The 14,903-nt window shown below is 41.1% G+C and overlaps 1 long non-coding RNA gene across 2 annotated transcripts; it reads left to right on the top strand.

The window, feature by feature from the left end:
- The first annotated feature begins 6,621 nt into the window (after positions 1-6,621).
- LOC138351060 (uncharacterized) lies at positions 6,622-9,661 on the top strand. 2 transcript variants are annotated; one of them, XR_011222353.1, is made up of 4 exons: positions 6,638-6,776; positions 7,476-7,550; positions 8,248-8,428; positions 9,226-9,661. It is a non-coding gene; the product is annotated as an uncharacterized lncRNA (long non-coding RNA). The 2 variants fall into 2 exon arrangements; XR_011222354.1 differs by lacking the exon at positions 7,476-7,550 and having other exon boundaries at positions 6,622-6,776.
- The last annotated feature ends 5,242 nt before the right edge of the window (positions 9,662-14,903 follow it).

Below are 14,903 nucleotides of genomic sequence, written 5' to 3'. Positions count from 1 at the left end.
ATCACTTTGAGATTTTCTTTCTGGTCTCAATAAACATACTTGAACTGTGCTTTTAAGTGTAGAAGTTTTTTCTAACATTGGTGGGTCCATAAATAAAACTGAATAATGCGTGTTGTTGGAGTCGCCACTCCAGCCAGCCTGGCCTGACAACGGGTTGAATACGAATAATTGCCGACAGAACCTATAACCACCAAGCCTAACTACTAGGGAAGTGAACTGCTGGCTGTCGTGGAGGGTGGAAGTGTTCACTGCTCTCTCCGGCAGTTGGTGGTTGTTTGCCAGTTTTGGCCGTTTGGGGGCGTGTCTCTCTGCTCGCCTGTGCTGACGTGGAGTTCACGATGGGGGGGGGTCCCCCTCTCCCCTGTACTGAGGGCTTAGTCTGTGGGCCTCGAATTTTCTGGCCGGGCTGGGTACCCAGAGATAGCGCTGGTGTGTGAGTTGCTTCATATCCCTGTGATAAACATTTATGGAGTCGTGCTGGTGACGGCATGTCGAGCGATAGTGAAGTTCACGGAGGAATTGGCGTATCGAGACTTTCTCTGTCGATACGAGGGACGGACATTACCCCTGCCGGATGGTGCGAGCACTGATATGGTGTCTGCGGTTCCTGCTTCGGGTGCGTCGCCTGCCCCGGATGACTCTGGTTCTTCGTGGGGGGTGGTTCCCCCTGCTGAGGTTCGCGGTGAGCGGGGTGGCCTGGTGATGCTGTTGAAAAAAGGCTGCTCGCTCTGGGGGTTCTGTAGCCCCTTCCTCGGTCCCCGTTTCATCGGCTGCGGTCTCTACGCCTCTTCCGTCTCCGGCCATCTCTTCAGTGTCTCCTGCGGTCTCGGTGGAAGCGTTACCATCTCGTCGATTGTCCCCGGCTCCTGTGCGTACGGTGACGCGGCCGTCTCTGCAGCCCTCGTAAACTTCATCGGTGTCTTCTGCTACCTCGAAGGACGTGATTTGCGCTCCCCAGCCTCGTTATGCTACTTGCGTCGGTGAGCTTAAGGAGTGGCCATTTCCGCCTGATCTGGAGGTTCCCGAGTTTATGAAGGGGCCCACGGCGGCAGGGGGATCGTCCCCCTACCGACAGGGAATATTTGATTTGGGAGGCCTACAAGTGAAGGTATCCTTGGGCTTTGGAGACGTTTGGGCCTGTCTCTGAGAAATGTATTCCCCACTCATGATTCCTTTGTGTATTGTGGGTTTCCATTTGTGTGCATGGTTGTGGGGTGAGTGAGTGGGTGGGGCGGGTTTGTTTCCCGGTTCCTGCGTGCTCCGGTTTGTGGTTGTGGGTTTATTTGTGTGGCTTGTGTGTGTGTGTTCGGTTCCTGTGCGGTCCGGGGTTTGGTTAGTGTGTGTGTGGTTGTGGACGTCATGTTCTTGTGTTATGATTTGTGGTTCTATTTTATTATTATTATTATTATTATTATTATTATTATTATCATCGTTTAGTGTTGGTGCCTCTCCGTGTGTGTTTGCGGTGCTGGTAGCCTTGTTCTGTATATTAAATGTTTTGGTGTGTTATTTCTGTATTGTATTCCGCTGTGTTTAACTTATTTGTTGTATTTTGTTTGTAATTATTGTTGTTTTGTGGTCGGCCCTTCCGGCCTGCGTTTTTGTGTTTAGTACACTTGTTCCTTTATGTTTTTGCACGTTTGTGCTTTGTCATTTTGTTCTGTTCTATGTTGTATTTGTTTACTTTTATTGTACTATAAGCATGCTTGCATGTAAAAATAAAAAAAAATAAAAATATTCATGAGCATGAATTACATTGTTCATGAGCTACATGTATGATAATTGAGCTTATCCTTATCCGTTTTAAGGCGAGTAGAAATAGCCTAAGCTACTCTATCCCTTTGAAATGTATATCTTTCTTGTCTCGATAAACATACTTGAACTTGAATTGTGCTTTTAAGTGTAGAAGTTTTTTTTTAACATGGGTAGATCCAGAAATAAAACTGAATAATGCGTGTTTTTGGGGGAGTTGTCACTCCAGCCAGCCTGGCCTGAGAACGTGTTGAATACGAATAATTGCCGACAGAACCTATTGCCACCAAGCCTAACTACTCGGTATATTCTAGTATGTAATAATATTAACTTATATATGATAAAATACAAATTTTGAAATCGCAGTACGTAAATAAAATTGATGAGTCTCGGTGGTGAACCGCTAGTTGGACAAGCCTAGCCAAAAGTTCCAATTGCTGTTCAGTGTTTGGCAGGGAAGGCAAAGAGGTATATTCTACCATGTTGTACCATATCACCTCACCCACGAGTATAATGTGAGTATAAGTTTGGACGAATTTGCGTGTTTACAAGTTAGTTGTGTGTGTAAACTAAAGTCTTTGAAAATGTAATCGGCTATTACGAAACGCGTTCAGGCGTCGCGTCAGACTAGAAATAAAAATGAATTTTGGAGACTTGATTTTTAATTACCATCGACAGTGAAAAGAAACATAAGATATATTGAGAAAATTCGTTAGAATTATTAATCTTACCTTTTCGGCCATATTTAACATATAATATATATATATATATATAATCAGATTCTTTATTCAGATAAAGGTGCATACATAATGATAGATTTAAAGATAGAGATACTACATACAATACCTAAAGTCACTAGTACGCATAGCGTTTCGGGCAAGGTGAGGGGGGGGGGGAACACTTGGATTAAAACTTAATAGTAATTGAGCTTAAGGTATAAATTGCGTTGAAAAAATATTAAAAATAAAAAAGGGGGGGGACAAGGCAGAGAATAGCAATTATACAAGTTGGTCTTGTATAATTATACAAGCAATTATACAAGTTATTGTAATCAAACAGCATTGATTACAATAATAAGACATGGGTTGACATTTAGGGGGTAAGGTAGGTTACATGGAGTTCATTAGGTAGTTTTTATCTTAAACTGGTTGAGAGAGGTACAGTCTTTGGCATGAATAGCCCCCTAATGTCTTAGAGTAGTTCATGAAATGTTTGATAAAAATCTTGAAGGAGCGGTTGTTTGCGGCCAACAAGTTGATGGGGTTGATCAGGTGTGGATGGGCCCATACAACTGTAATTTGGTGTTGTGAAAACATTGTGGTCGGTTTCTCCTGCAGACAGTTTATGCCTGGTTGGTTGATACCTGGTTGATGGGGTTCTGGGAGTTCTTCTACTCCCCAAGCCCGGCCCGAGGCCAGGCTTGACTTGTGAGAGTTTGGTCCACTAGGCTGTTGCTTGGAGCGGCCTTGGAGTATGCCGTTGTTGTAATATTTGAGGTGTTGGAATAAAGACTGAGAAAAAATGTCAAGTCTGTAAAGAATGGCACGGTGACTCTTTGGGAATCTTGACTCTTTTTCAAAGTATTTGTACTAAAGAACCATGTCGGTCGTACGCCTGCCAGGCGGTACAAAGATATAAATTGTGAAGCTAAGCCACAAAAAGTTTAGATAACACCGCTCCTGTGCCAGGTAAGTCTACTACGGGCTCACCATAGCCCGTGCTACTTGGAACTTGTTTTGAGTAGCTGAATCTATAACAATCACAAAGTTTAATATAGCTAGGCGACTACCTTTATGACTGATGGAGATTAGATGGTTCAGGAAAGGGCTGTGTATTCGGCAGAGTGGTTTCACATCTGGGCCGCTAAAAGGGAACTTGAAGTTTCAAAAGGATCATCAGTTTTTTATTTAGTTCATTTATTATGCACCCCATACCCATCTTGTGGGCGGTATTGGAAAGGGTTACAGAAGCGCGTAATGGGCTCGGGGACTGAACCCCACAATAAGCTACGCAAGTTACAATCACACTGTGTATTTTAGCATTTCGGTGTTTAGCTACCACATAGGAGTGATTTAGATAACTGCACTTGAAGCAAATGTGGTCATGGTGGATATGATTTCATATGACAAATCATAGACTATTGAGTAGTCTATGATTTAGACTACTCAATAGTCTTTTTGAGTAGACTATTGATCCTACTTTGGAACATTCCCCTCCCACACCACCTGTTTTACAACCCTGTGGGTGGAAAAACCTGCAGCTGCTCCTGTTTTCAGTCCCACATTGTGGCTTGTTGAGCTTAAAACCATTGCTCCTTGTTTGTGTTACATCTGACCTTTTTTAAAAAATTGTCTGGATCCACCAAATTTTTCAATATTAACAAAAAATAACTAATTTGCCGAGATGTGCCTAATGTCTGGTTTGCAGTATTGTTGACCGTGTGGCCCTCAACCATTCCTGGTTTGAAAGTTGACTTAGTTCAACTCCAGGCAATAAAAGGCATTCCTGAACATTCTCCAAAATGGCTATATCTTTCTGAAGATGATGTCTCCATGCTTGGATATGTAGCAAGTATATTTACTATATAATATACTTGCCTCACACACTCATTAGCTTGTGTAGATAATGATATAGGTTATGTAAGATAAAAAAACCAATCACATTTCCCAAATGTACAACTAAGCAGTTAATACTTCTTATTAACTTGATAGAGGATGGTCATGTAACAACTGATTTCTACCATTGTAACGGTTGCTATTTGTAACCCTAAGACTGTAATACTGTAATTGTATTTTTAACCCCATAAAAACTGGAAAGAGTTCGCCCTCACAAATGCTCAACCCAGTTGAGCATTTGTGATAACCCACTTTCACGGGAAAGTGTGAGAGATGACCAAGGTGTTAAAGATATCTCTCCAGTCTATTACAGTGTGGATAGTTAATAAGGTTACTTGTTTAACAAATGCAGCCACCACTCCTCCCAGTTACTTTTAAAACTTAGGCTAATTAACTCTGTAGGAGATTATTCAACTAGCACCAGTAACTTTGGGAACTTAACCTTTTTTATATATTGATGAACAAATCCACAAGGGCCGTGACGAGGATTCGAACCTACGTCCGAGAGCATCCCAGACGCTGCCTTAATCGACTGGCTATGACATGGTAAAAAAAAAAAAAAAAAAAAAAAAAAAAAAAAGAGTTGAAACCAGAAGTTCTACTGAACTTATTTGGATCCTGCAGCCTCTCCGAGATACAAACCAGGGTTTTACACAACTCCCCCCATGCACTCGAGCTATGTCAATATACACAACTCCCCCACTCGAGCATGGGGGAAGTTGTGTGGTGCAACACAGCCCATTATGTTCAGTCAATTGGTTGTAGACCCAGGAAAGGGTGCATTTGTTAATTTAGGGGCGACGACGATTGTGGGACTAGGAAGGGGTAGAGCTTGAGGGCAAGGTGCCTTTAGGGGTGGAGCCTAGACTTCACCTTCAAGGATGTAAGAGCCAAAGATTTTAGAGTGTCAACTGGGAGTGCAAAGAGGGGGCGAGTGATCTAACACAAAGCGACAACATCGGCTGAGGAGAGCAGTGGAAAAGTAATGTCTGCGAGATTATTCTTCTTCTTGTTGATAGTAGGTGCAGTTTGCATGAAGGGTTTGTCCTCCCGATGACTGCACCAGTACTGATGTTGTTGGACGCGTTTATGTTGAAGATGATCGGAGCTACCAAGGTGCTTGTTGCTTTGTGCTGTAGATAGAGGAACGGTGATTAAAACAGAGGTGTGTGTTAGAGGGAGACTTGCCGCACCGTAGGGCGGTGTGTTGTGTTTATGGCGTCAGCTGATCCTTAAACACAACACACCGCCCTACGGTGCGGCAAGTCTCATTCACAGCACAACGGGTAGTCCATCAGTAATTATAAGGTGTTTTCCAGATTCCTTTATAAATTGTTAGCAAAGATTTATAGGTCAATAACAAATACATATTGTAGATTATGATTTCAAATTTATCACACTAATTTGTGAAAGGCAGAATAAGGAATACTACAAATGACCAAAATAACATAAATTTCAAGATATTTATGATTATAAAGCACTGTACATAGGGTTGGACATAATGTATATACATGTTTTTATATATTATCTGTTTTACAGTTTTTCCCAGTAAACATCTGCACCTTATGACAGCCTCTGACAATGTTGATATTATGGCTTGCATTGTTACTGTATTCAAAGTATATTAGCCTTGATTAGGACTGACGAAGAGCACTTAAGACTTTAATTAGTTTCTAAACCAAATTTCAGCATATCATTTTATAAGAATTAAAACTGCAAGTCTCTCTAAATTGTTAAGGAATATTCTTAGCTAAGGAAATCTTAACACAGAGTGCCAATCAAAAATACTGGCATCTTTTCTTGTGTTACTATTAAAAATAATCAGTCTGACATTGCTAATATAGTATTAAAATGGCGAAAATGACTATAGGCTGTATGTAGACCACGGGACGAGTTCCTGAATCCATTATTTATGAATCTCGAAAGCTTTTATCCGCTGTTTTGATTTATAATATACTGATTAAAGTAAATCAGTATATTACATATTACATTAAATTATAATATTACTGATTAAAAGTAACTAACGGGATGTAAAACATTGGAGCGCAAACTAGCACAGCACGAGAAATTTAAATTGAAATATGTTTATTGAGGTAAAATACACACAAAGGGATGAGGTAGCTCAAGCTATGCTCACCCCGTTCAGTACATCGTGATAATACATACATAGACACACATCACAAGCAATAAACGTATTACCGAACATTCTGAGAGATAAACATATACATTAACTAGCACAGCACGAGGATAATGGTCGTTAAGCACTGTGACGTCACCAATAACGCTGTGTTGGGCAAGAAGGTCAGGAGCGGCCGGCGGCTGCCACAGTGTCGGGCTGACAGCCAGCAGACGTAGTTCCTTAGGCGGTGTCCCGCTTCTTACATCATTTGCAGCTACACCGGTCATCAAGTAAGGTTACCGTGGACTTTATTGCTCAATGTATTAACTCATATAAGGTGCAGGTGTCGGTATTTAATTATGGTGTGACCTGGTTGTTGGCGTAGCGTAATGTGGGCTCTGTTATCTGTGATGCCTTCAGAGGGATGGTGATATTTGGGTGGCGTATGATAGAATTGGTAAAGTTATTTACATGGAAACCTAGTTGACGTATCCTAACAATAGTATTAATAATTAGCTTCGTTTAAGATTTAGCCGTACAGCATAAAGTGGCAGGTCCACAATTTTTTTTTTTTTTTTTTTTTTTTTTTAAATCTGCATTAGAACGGGCAAAATCAATATCTGGGCAGTACGTAAGGTATTTAAGTACGTGGCCCGTTTAAAATGCAATAATTATTAGTGTAATGAGTAAAGGATACAACTTCCTGCAGAATTTGGGGGATTTGTAGCTCAATTTTAGCCAGCTGTCATATTACTTAAATTTTTAAATGGCTAGTAGGTACTAAAAGGCACTAAATGTACAGCTTATTCCTGTGGCGTAGCGTTGGTGGCAGTTTATGGGTATCTTCTGTGGCTTAATGGTCTAAGGGTGTTTTCACAGCCCCCGCCCCCCTCCCCAAGGCTCGCAGAACTAGGCCGTTTCGATGAATCTTGATGCTTTTAAAACTTAATGGTATTAAAGCCACTTTTTTTTTTTTTTTTACTTTGCAGAAATCCACACTCGCCTGTTATGTAATTCACGGAAGCAATTATTTCTGAATTACTTTGGTTAAGACCGGGTATTTGGTAAGTTATGCAGGTTTGAATTTCTTCAGTCTTGATATCTGTAGTGTCCATTGCAGCGGGTAAACAAATTTTCAGGTACAGTAGTTCTAATAGTTTGTCGTTAGGTAGAAATTGAAATTTTATTTGGTATTGTATTAAATCTTCCTTCCACCCCACCCCCACTACTTGGGCAATTTTCCTAGTTCATGTGGTTTCTTCAGTAGTGCGAAAGTTGTATTGTAAACCTTTCAGTAAAGTTAATGTATTCAGTGGGGCCGGAATTAGTAAACGTAGAAATCTGCTTGTCTGGGATCACATTGTTTTCCCAGATAGTCAATTTTGTAAGTAATTAAGTGTTGGCATGTCGCTAATTTACGGGCTACTAGTGGACATGCCACGTCTTGTGGGGTCGTAATGATAATCAGTCATGGTATCGGTAGTCACTAGAATGCGTGGTAATATTGTTTGGAATGGCAACTTAAACGCTATTAGGACGAATGTATTAAACAAATTAAGAATTTAAATTTATTAAATAAGGTTTAGTACTTAAGTTTGTACCCTGGTGTTGCCCTATATATCAAAGATTACAAAGAAAAGAGTTAATGTTATACAGAAATTATAATTTGTTAAACAAATAACTTTAGACTTTTTCATAAATTTATTTGATACTTTATAAAACATTAATGGTATAAATAACTTAATGTTTTTGTTTTTCAAGGGTCTGGCGCGACAATCGCCACGAGTCTTCTTGAGAAACTTAAAGTGAACGGAGGACTAGTCAGGCGCACAAGGCACGGAACTAGTTCTGACGTGACGTAGTTGCAAGTCTCGATAGAGGTGGTTGGACGGTGTTGAACACAGGGCGCCTGACAACGTTGCAGGAATATCTGAAAGAAAAGGCAAGTTGTTAAAACTTTCAGGTAATATTTATAATTTGGCAGGAAACTGTTGGAAAGGATATTCTGCAGAATTATAGAAAAAGCATCTGTGGGACATTAGAAACGGTTAGTATTAACTAGTTTACTTGTCCTAGTTATGAGACTTTGGTTTAGGAGGCAGTAAAAATGCCAGTTAAAATGGAAATTAATGGAATAGGCTACCATAATTAGTAGGGAAATATCGATAGATGCGCTTTGAAGCAGCATGATTCAAAGATAGTGTAAAGGATGAATGGTAGTGTTCATGACGTTGTAATTGGGAGGACCTAATAGTGATCGGTGAAAATAGTTTAGGGCATTATGAATAGTTAGCAGGGGGGTGGGGGTGACGAACTGTGGAAGGTGTTGCTTCTACACCACTAGAATTTGCCACTAGAAATATTGAACGTAGAGTTTGCAAGAATACTGCAGTTTCTTACTGGTTAGTGTAAATGTTAGGAAGAATGAAGGAATGTACATATTCTTCAGTTGACTATAACGGTAAGTGTTTAGCAGTTATAATGTCATATGGTATAAATTGGTATTCGATGAAGTATGGTTGACGGGCCATTTTGTTAGTGAAAACGTGTAAAAGTAATATAAAGGGAGGAAACGTGACTACTAACGATAACTTTCAGAACATCGTAGATTTGTGGTAGAATGGTGGTTAGAGAATAGTTTGTAGTAGGAAATAGTTTGGCGTGTAGTTACTCTAGCTTGTTGGAGGGGCAAGAAGTAAAGTGAATATTGAAATTAATGCAAACATTTTAACTTTACAGACGCAGTATAGAAAATGGATGAAGACGGGTGGCTGTAGCAGTAAGAAGGCCGGTGAAGCGGACTGCAAAATTGGGGAGCAAGATGCAAAATAAATAAGTTGTAAATCTGTAGGTTGTGTACTTTGAAACTGTTCTTAGAAAAATAGAATCGGTTCCCTCTGTTATGTTTAATATCTGGTGTATGGCGTTATGACTATTGTTCGGCTGGTTTTCTGTAGGTATCAATGTGGTTCCGATAAATGTTGTTCGTATTGGAATAAATATCCCTTAATTATAGACGTTAATGTTTACAGCTGTTTGTATTCTTTAACGGCTGGCTATGCACAGTTTGTCTAAAATGCCATGTTTATTGTTGTAACATTGTCTAGGCCCAGTGTCTGTGACAGTGGCTAGAATTTAAAATGTTTGTTAATAAAGTGTTCATATTGGATAAGAAGTGTGTGAATGTCCCAAATGGCTTTAGTCCTCTTGATGTAAAAGTTTAACCACGAAGTGTTAGTGTCAATGTTAAAATGGTTGTTCCTAAGGGTTTAAAGTGGGGTCGACTGATCACCTTGTTCCTAAAGAGCATTTTGGTGAAACAGGCTGTACATTGAATGACGCAAATTGGTTTATAGGGAATATTTTTGTCGACCGTAATCCTCACCTAGGTGGTGGTAAATACTTGGTATTCGGCAAAAATCGACCAACTTTCGCCGCTAGCGGCCAAAAACCGTGCGATTTTCGCACCTGGCTGGCAAAAATTGCGCGATTTGCGTCGCTACCGGCCAAAAATCGCGCGGTTTTCACCGCTAGCGGCCAAAAACCACGCGATTTTCGCCGCTACCGGCCAAAAATCGTGCGAATTTCGCCGCTAGCAGACAAAACTCGCGTGATTTTCGCCGCTAGCGGCCCAAATCTCGCGAATTTTGCCCCCTAACGGCATAATTTCGCCGCTAGCGGCAAAAATCATGCGAATTTCGCCACTAGCGGCCAAAAATCGTGCGAATTTCGCCACTAGCGGCCAAAAAACCCGCGATTTTCGCAGCTGGCGGGCAAAAATCGCGTGATTTTCGCCGCTACCGGGCAAAAATCGGGCGATTTTCTCCGCTAGTGGCAAAAAACCGCGCGATTTTCGCCGGTAGCGGCCAAAAATCGGGCGATTTTTGCCCGCTAGCGGCGAAGATCGCCTGATTTTTGCCTGCTACCGGCGAAAATCGCGCGGTTTTGGCCGCTAGCAGCGAAAATCGCGCGGTTTTTGGATACTAGGAGCAAAAATCGCGCGGTTTTTGGCCGCTAGCGGCAAAAATCGACAGATTTTCGCCGCTAGCGGCCAAAAAAGGGTATTTTTGCCACTAGCGGCCCAAAATCGGGAGATTTTTGCCGGTAGCAAGCAATAATCGGGCGAATTTCGCCGCTAGCTGCAAAAAATCGCGGGATTTTCGCAGGTAGCGGCCAAAAATTGCGCGTTTTTCGCCGCTAGCGTCCAAACATCGGGCGATTTTCGCCACTACCGGGGTAAAAATCTGGATTTTTGCCGCTAGCGGCGAAAATCGCCCGATTTTTGGACGCTAGCGGCGAAAATCGCGCATTTTTTGGCCTTTACCTGCGAAAATCGCGCGATTTTTGGCCGCTAGTGGCGAAAATCGGTCGATTTTCGCCGCTAGCGGCCAAAATCGCGCGATTTTCGCCGCTACTGGGCAAAATCGCGCGATTTTCGCCGCTACTGGCCAAAATCGCGCGATTTTCGCCGCTACTGGCCAAAATCGCGCAATTTTTGCCGCTAGAGGCCAAAAACTGCGCGATTTTCGCAACTAGCGGCCAAAAATCGCCTGATTTCTGCCCTCCAGCGGCGAAATTCGCTCGATTTTTTCCCGCTACCGGCGAAAATCGCGCGTTTTTTGGCCTGTAGCGGCGAAAATCGCACGGTTTTTGGCCGCTAGCAGCAAAAACCGCGCGATTTTCGCCGTTAGCGGCCAAAAATCTGGCGATTTTTGCTGCTAGCGGCGAAAATCGCCCGATTTTTGCCCTCCAGCGGCGAAATTCACCCAATTTTTGGCCGCTACCGACGAAAATCGCGCGATTTTTGGCCGCTAGCGGCGAAAATCGCACGGTTTTTGGCCGCTAGCAGCGAAAATCGCGCGGTTTTTGGCCGCTGGCTACCAAAAATCGCGGGATTTTCGCAGGTAGCGGCCAAAAATTGCGTTTTTCGCCGCTAGCGTCCAAAAATCGGGCGATTCTCGCCAGTACCGGGGCAAAAATCTGGCGATTTTTGCCGCTAGCGGCGAAAATCGCCCGATTTTTGGACGCTAGCGGCGAAAATCGCAAGATTTTTGGCGCAGATTTTTGACCTAACTAACCTAACCTTTGTAGCCCAAAATTGGGCTACTTTCGCTAATTTGTAGCCCAAAACTGGGCTACTTTCGCTACTTTGTAGCCCAAAACTGGGCTACTTTCGCTAGTTTGTAGCCCAAAATTGGGCTACTTTCGCTACTTTGTAGCCCAAAATTGAGCTACTTTTGCTATTTTTTTGCCCAAAATTGGGCTACTTTCGCTACTTTGTAGCCCAAAATTGGGCTACTTTCGCTACTTTGTAGCCCAAAATTGAGCTACTTTAGCTAAAATTGCGCAAAAATTTCGAAAAATTGGGCTACTTTCGCTACTTTTTCCCAAAATTTCGCTACTTTTTAGCCCAAAATTGGGCTACTTTCGCTACTTTTAGCCCAAAATTTCGCTACTTTTTAGCCCAAAATTGGGCTACTTTCGCTACTTTTTGCCCAAAATTTCGCTACTTTTTAGCCCAAAATTGGGCTACTTTCGCTACTTTTTAGCCCAAAATTTCGCTGTTTTTGCTACTTTTTAGCCCAAAATTGGGCTACTTTCGCTACTTTTTGCCCAAAATTTCACTACTTTTGCTACTTTTTAGCCCAAAATTGGGCTACTTTCGCTACTTTTTCCCAAAATTTCGCTACTTTTTAGCCCAAAATTGGGCTACTTTCGCTACTTTTAGCCCAAAATTTCGCTGTTTTTGCTACTTTTTAGCCCAAAATTGGGCTACTTTCGCTACTTTTTTCTCAATTTCGCTACTTTTGCCACTTTTTAGCCCAAAATTGGGCTACTTTCGCTACTTTTTAAACCAAAAATTCGCTACTTTTGCTACTTTTTAGCCCAAAATTGGGCTACTTTCGCTACTTTTTAGCCCAAAATTTTGCTACTTTTTAGCCTAAAATTGGGCTACTTTCGCTACTTTTTGCCCAAAATTTCGCTACTTTTGCTACTTTTTAGCCCAAAATTGGGCTACTTTTGCTACTTTTTGCCCAAAATTTCGCTACTTTTTAGCCCAAAATTGGGCTACTTTCGCTACTTTTTGCCCAAAATTTCGCTACTTTTTCTACTTTTTAGCCCAAAATTGGGCTACTTTCGCTACTTTTTAGCCCAAAATTTCGCTACTTTTGCTACTTTTTAGCCCAAAATTGGGCTACTTTCGCTACTTTTTCCCAAAATTTCGCTACTTTTTAGCCCAAAATTGGGCTACTTTTAGCCCAAAATTTCGCTACTTTTTAGCCCAAAATTGGGCTACTTTTAGCCGAAAATTTCGCTACTTTTTAGCCCAAAATTGGGCTACTTTCGCTACTTTTTGCCCAAAATTTCGCTACTTTTGCTACTTTTTAGCCCAAAATTGGGCTACTGTCGCTACTTTTTCCCAAAATTTCGCTACTTTTTAGCCCAAAATTGGGCTACTTTCGCTACTTTTAGCCCAAAATTTCGCTACTTTTGCTACTTTTTAGCCCAAAATTGGGCTACTTTTGCTACTTTTTTTCTCAAAATTTCGCTACTTTTGCTACTTTTTAGCCCAAAATTGGGCTACTTTCGCTACTTTTTAGCCCAAAATTTCGCTACTTTTTAGCCCAAAATTGGGCTACTTTCGCTACTTTTTGCTCAAAATTTCGCTACTTTTTAGCCCAAAATTTCGCTACTTTTTAGCCCAAAATTGGGCTACTTTCGCTTCTTTTTGCCCAAAATTTGGCTACTTTCGCTACTTTTTCCCAAAATTTTGCTACTTTTTAGCCCAAAATTGGGCTACTTTTAGCCCAAAATTTCGCTACTTTTTAGCCCAAAATTGGGCTACTTTTAGCCCAAAATTTAGCTACTTTTTAGCCCAAAATTGGGCTACTTTCGCTACTTTTTGCCCAAAATTTCGCTACTTTTTAGCCCAAAATTGGGCTACTTTTCAGCCCAAAATTTCGCTGTTTTCGCTACTTTTTAGCCCAAAATTGGGCTACTTTCGCTACTTTTTCCCCAAAATTTCGCTACTTTTGCTACTTTTTAGCTCAAAATTGGGCTACTTTTGCTACTTTTAGCCCAAAATTTCGCTACTTTTGCTACTTTTTAGCCCAAAATTGGGCTACTTTTGCTACTTTTTAGCCCAAAATTTCGCTACTTTTTAGCCCAAAATTGGGTTATTTTCGCTACTTTTTGCCCAAAATTTCGCTACTTTTGCTACTTTTTAGCCCAAAATTGGGCTACTTTCGCTACTTTTTAGCCCAAAATTGGGCTACTTTCGCTACTTTTTCCCAAAATTTCGCTACTTTTTAGCCCGAAATTGGGCTACTTTCGCTACTTTTAGCCGAAAATTTCGCTACTTTTTAGCCCAAAATTGGGCTACTTTCGCTACTTTTTGCCCAAAATTTCGCTACTTTTTAGCCCAAAATTGGGCTACTTTCGCTACTTTTTAGCCCAAAATTTCGGTATTTTCGCTACTTTTTAGCCCAAAATTGGGCTACTTTCGCTACTTTTTGCCAAAAATTTCGCTACTTTTGCTACTTTTTAGCCCAAAATTGGGCTACTTTCGCTACTTTTTCCCAAAATTTCGTGTTTTTTTTAGCCCAAAATTGGGCTACTTTCGCTACTTTTAGCCCAAAATTTCGCTACTTTTTAGCCCAAAATTGTGCTACTTTTCAGCCCAAAATTTCGCTGTTTTCGCTACTTTTTAGCCCAAAATTGGGCTACTTTCGCTACTTTTTGCCCAAAATTTCGCTACTTTTGCTACTTTTTAGCCCAAAATTGGGCTACTTTCGCTACTTTTTCCCAAAATTTCGCTACTTTTTACCCCAAAATTGGGCTACTTTCGCTACTTTTAGCCCAAAATTTCGCTACTTTTGCTACTTTATAGCCCAAAATTGGGCTACTTTCGCTACTTTTTTTCTCAAAATTTCGCTACTTTTGCTACTTTTTAGCCCAAAATTGGGCTACTTTCGCTACTTTTTAGCCCAAAAATTCGCTACTTTTGCTACTTTTTAGCCCAAAATTGGGCTACTTTCGCTACTTTTTGCCCAAAATTTCGCTACTTTTGCTACTTTTTAGCCCAAAATTGGGCTACTTTTTCCCAAAATTTCGCTACTTTTTAGCCTAAAATTGGGCTACTTTTAGCCCAAAATTTCGCTACTTTTTAGCCCAAAATTGGGCTACTTTTAGCCCAAAATTTCGCTACTTTTTAGCCCAAAATTGGGCTACTTTCGCTATTTTTTGCGCAAAACTTCGCTACTTTTTAGCCCATAATTGGGCTACTTTTCAGCCCAAAATTTCGCTGTTTTCGCTACTTTTTAGCCCAAAATTGGGCTACTTTCGCTACTTTTTGCCCAAAATTTCGCTACTTTTTAGCCCAAAAATTGGGCTACTTTCGCTACTTTTTCCCAAAA

Source organism: Procambarus clarkii, chromosome 48 (genome assembly GCF_040958095.1).
Source record: "Procambarus clarkii isolate CNS0578487 chromosome 48, FALCON_Pclarkii_2.0, whole genome shotgun sequence".
NCBI classification, from domain to species: Eukaryota; Metazoa; Arthropoda; class Malacostraca; order Decapoda; family Cambaridae; genus Procambarus; species Procambarus clarkii.
This window is presented reverse-complemented; position numbering and strand designations above follow the sequence as displayed.